Source organism: Limanda limanda, chromosome 9, assembly GCF_963576545.1.
Source record: "Limanda limanda chromosome 9, fLimLim1.1, whole genome shotgun sequence".
Taxonomy (NCBI): domain Eukaryota; kingdom Metazoa; phylum Chordata; class Actinopteri; order Pleuronectiformes; family Pleuronectidae; genus Limanda; species Limanda limanda.
The window spans coordinates 8,338,577-8,343,709 of NC_083644.1; positions in this window are offsets into that span (position 1 = coordinate 8,338,577).

Genomic DNA, 5,133 nt, shown 5'->3' on the forward strand with positions numbered 1-5,133 from the left:
TTAGCACAAAAACAGCTGCATTACGAGGCTGAATTTATGCACTGGTCCCTTAAAAAATCGATAGTGCAGACGGTGTAATCCTTGGACCGGTTTGGTGCCATGACGCAGCAGAATCCATCAAACACAAAGCGATATAAATGGCAGTGACTGTGCAAGTGCTCCAGAGCCTCTGAGCTGTAATGAGCCACAGAGATAAAGAAGCGCTAGATTAACAATCCAGAAACCGCCAAATGGGACTTGTTGTGTGAAAGGACAATCAACACTTCTCATTAATAACCATATATCTCAAATGGAACTACATACAATGCCCAAACACTAAATCAGGAGTCTTTTCCAGCTGGGACCAGGAACCTGTTTTGTTCCTCAGGAATATCTCATCTCCCTCTCTCTCTAAAAAATATAGTTCTCACTTAAAAATGCTCTTAACGTAGCTGTAAAGGCTAAAACACTCAGAGTGGGAAGACAGTGTGGCACCACTGCACCATCATGTGGGGGGTGGGGGGTCAAAGGGCAAAAGGACCACTCCTCTACTGCAGGAGAGTTTAATTTGATCATCTTCAAGTCAAAATGTAATAACAGCAATACTATCAGGACTGGTTGGGACAAACTGGAGGGAATCGGTGCGATTTGACTATGGCAAAAACATCAACAGGCTAAAATAGAGCAAAACTCAAGGTCAGATCTATAATGTGCATTCTACAGTGTGTTAGAGCAAAGAAGAGAGAGAGCAAAAACAGAACAATGTGATAGAGACGGATGAGAGAAGAGGAACATATGAAAGGACACGATTGCCCTGATACTGTATTTGTGGTGAGTTTGTTTTTTTAAATTGCCTGGGTCCTATTTTAAAGCAGACATAATGCTTGTCAGTTTCCTTTTTCCTCTTGTGTGTTGTATGGAACTTTTTGTGTATATACAAGTTCTGCAAAGTAAGTAGCTGTTGGTCTGAATGACCTGTTTTCTCAATATTAGAGCATGTAAACCTTTTACCTAAGCTCAAATTATGAACCTGAATATGGGCAGAATGGCATACATTTTACATTTTATGTCTTATTTTAAATTCCTCTCACTAATGAGGGTTGACACGAATAAGCAGAGAAAAGAGTATTTGTAAACACCCCTATTCTACATGTGCTTCTCCTCCTCTCTAAGAAAACGGGTGAACAGCTTTCTACCCTGTGAGGGTCGGGTTCTGCTTCGTGCAACATGTTCAGAAATCCAACGTGTTAAGAGTTGTTCTGAGGAGCCACGGGTGCAGATCTGGCCGGGGACGAACATGTTCTCGTGAAAAGTGACAGCACTGGTTGTGTAATGGGATCAGATGCCAGAAATGCGAACGCAAGACTCAAGCTGGAATCATCCATCCAAAAGTATAAATGTTATCTTTTTAAAACCACATCCAATCATGGATTCATTTGGAATCGTCTGTCATGTCAGTAATACATCACATGACTCATTGCTCCTGCAGGTGCTTGGCAGGTTTCCTCGCCCTCATCTGACAAGACAGAAACTTGGTCCTGAAATGTTCGGCGCCGGTGATGGAGCATAAGGAGCCTGCGGGCGCCAGCACAGAAGGCCGTACTGTCGGCCATCTTCACCGCTCACCGACTCCTCGTATACATTTGTCACCTTTTGTTTCTGCACCGACTGAAAAACAGGAGCCAGAGGCAAGTGGGCTCACTCCCGTCTGCTGGGCCCCGAACTGCAGCCGCCAGCCTGGCTGAGTGGCTGGTGATGACAGATGTAGTCGGGGAGCGAGAGAGAGAGAGAGAGAGAGAGAGAGAGAGAGAGAGAGAGAGGGAGGGAGAGGGGGGAGGTGTGAGGAAGAAAAGCCTTCTGGGACATATTTAGGTGATAAAAATGACAACAGTAAACAAGTCTGTAATTAAAAGCTCATCTCTCTTTGTCTCCCCCGGTGGCAGGAAGTGGATTGCTCGGGATGATTTTCCCTAAGTGCTTCACAGACACCAACGTTTCCAACTGTTCAAAGCAGATGAGAGGAAGTCTTTGATTCTTCACACATCAGCCCGGTGCATGCTCTACATTTGTCTTCAGCTCAGGTCTTCTGAGATTCTGTCTCTCTGATTGCTGTTTGTCTTCTCGTGTCACAAGTGAAGTTTGAACTTGGAGCGCGAGTTGAACTTGGAGCCGTTTTCACTCCGGCTCACCGACAACCTGACTCATCTAACCGCCGCTAATTGCATCCTCCTCACTTCGGTGACCGCAAATTATAACCCTCACTGTCATTATTAACCATCATTAGACTATCAAGACTGCTCAGAGTCACTGGCATTTATCATCTTCTCCCTCGGTTCCCTGACGCGAGCGCAGGCGCTGCATGTTGATGAGCAGGAGGCGTGAGATTGAACGTGTTCGTGTGTGCCGCTGTGTTCCAGAGGGGTCTGTGGTTTGTGCTCCACGCCAGGAGGGCTGCGAGCACGCTGGCAGATGGCGAGCGCTGGCAGGGGCTCGCCCCCCCCAGTGCCGAACACCGGCTGCCAGCAGGCGGAGCAGCACCGGGCCACACGGAGGCTTTCAAGGCCACGCACACTCGACACAAGGTGCTGGCAGACAGGTCAGCTTTAAACACAGTGCAGGGTCACTGACTAACACATGCACACGCTGATTACTACTAGGGTTGCAAAATTCCGGGAATATTCAAAGTTGGAAACTTTCCATGGGAATTAACGGGAATTAACGGGAATATACGGGAATTAACAGGAATAAACTGGAAATGTTGTGGGTAATTTATACTAACTGTATTTACCTTGTCATATACAGACATAAATATGAACATTTTGTTTTGTCATAGGCTGATTTGAGCCCTGAGGAAACTTTGGGCACTTGACTATATGCTTCTGCGTCATTCTTAACATAGGTCTTTGCACAGTATTTGCAAATGTACACAGCCTTTCCTTCTACATTGGATGGGGTGAAATGTCTCCACACATGAGATAGTGCACGTGGCATTGTTCTGTAGAATAAGATGAGAAAAAACATGTAAACACTAATAAAAACTACATCTTTAAAATAGAGTTTTGAATGAGGTTTTTATTGCTCAGCGTTTAATTTGCGTAGTTTTTTTTTTTTTTTCAAAATTCCCAAAATTCCCGAGCTAAACTTCCCATGGAAAGTTTCCGGAAAGTTTGCGGAAATTTACCGGAAACTTTCCGCCCCTTTGCAACCCTAATTACTACACACACACACACGCACACACGCCGGCATCGGCCAGGCCAGACTGTGCAGTGGCAGTGTTCTAACTCATATTGAGACTTTTCTAGGCCATCAGTTTGAAAAGTGGAGTCTGGGATCCCCCCAGGGCGAATGGAGGGAGAGCGGCGCTCCGACAAAAGGAAGAACACTCGACTTACTTTGAGTTCATTCATCAGGAACTCTCAAGCAAAGTGCAGGAGGGGATATTTCCTCAGCATTGTCTCACAAGGACGAAACTAATCTCCCCCCATGAGAGTCTGAATGTTATTGAGAGACGCTGTTTTAAAATGAGGATTGTGTTCATGGCTCAGGTGGAAATAAAAACTGCTAAATTAGGAAATTAAACAGGCTAAAGGATTTATCAATCGCCAGGAAAAAGAGGCCATTATGAGCCTTTGAGATACGATTAAATATATTTTTCAATGATTTAAAGTTTTTATTAAAGCAATGTTTCCCTCGGACCTGTAGCAGAATATAAGACACAAATATAAACCGACATACATAATGTAATTCAGAAAAGGAATGTTTGAGGTTTGACTGAAAATGGCCCGTGGTGACGTCCAGTCAATCATTTTGTTGCCCTGGAAACATGAACCGGGGCCTTTCTGTTTAGACTCCAGGAGCAAAGGGCCCAACGAGCGAGAGGCCAATTCAATTTCCTCTGAGGATCCAAGAGTCAGAAAATTGCCACCGAGGGGAGACAGGAAATTGTGTGTGTGTGTGTGTGTGTGTGTGTGTGTGTGTGTGTGTGTGTGTGTGTGTGTGTGTGTGTGTGTGTGTGTGTGTGTGTGTGTGTGTGTGTGTAACAATGATGCTGTTCACTGATTATTCCGTCAGGGGCCGAAACGTCACGAGGACGATGGTGAACCGAGCTGAAACTCAACAGTCCCCTGTCCTCCATGTTGATCACGTGTCAACGCCTGACCACTTACATGACACCTGTCACATGGAGAGACAGGGAGGAGTGGAGGAGAGAAGGGGGGTGGGTGTGTATCTATATTCAAAAATCTATGTTAAGGAAAATGTACCTGAGTCCAGTTTATATTACTATGTTTTAGTCATTACCACATGAGGTACAGTACACTATGAATTTAATTACACGTAATCCAGAAAGCAAACTTAATAAGTAAGCAATATAATATAATAGGTTGTATTAATATGACCATAAACCAAATCCAGACCTGGAAGCAAGTTTAGCCAATAAAGGATATTTTATTCAAATTTATTCAAGTTTCCCTATTACTGTTTAAGGGCCTTTAGGAGAAATGACAGTTTTTGGCTCTAGATTTCAAAGAAATTACATTTATAACATTATAATTATGATTATTATGATAGGAATTCATTGATTATATGTTGGTCTGCTCAGTGATTTCACATCAGAAACTTAAGGTGTGTCCGTTGGCCTCAGAGAAGCAGCTGCTCAGCCTGACCTTTCAAAAGACGCGGAGAAACTGCCCATGAACCCGACAACAACTGAGGGATCATGGGAATGATTGTTAAAGGCAAATCTACCGAGACGGCTGGGAGTGTGTGTGAGTGTGTGTGTGTGTGTGTGTGTGTGTGTGTGTGTGTGTGTGTGTGTGTGTGTCTTGGATGTGTTTGAAAAGTGTTGACCTCATTTCCTGGTGTGTCATCAAGTCTCAACCCGCAATCAGCCCGTATCAAAACACAATTTGACTGGCTGCAGGATGACGGTTTGCTTTGATCATTTAAATTCATGTTTTCTTTTTTTTTTATCGCAGATTGTTGGTTCTTATCATGTTTGTTATTATGTCTCTCAATCCATTTATCATATAAACCATCTTATCCGTTGAGGGTCAGTGGGGGAGCTGGAGCCAATCCCAGTTGAATCTATTCAAACCTGCATGTCTTTGGACTGTGGGAGGAAGCAGAAAGACCAGGAGTCGAACCAGTGACAGT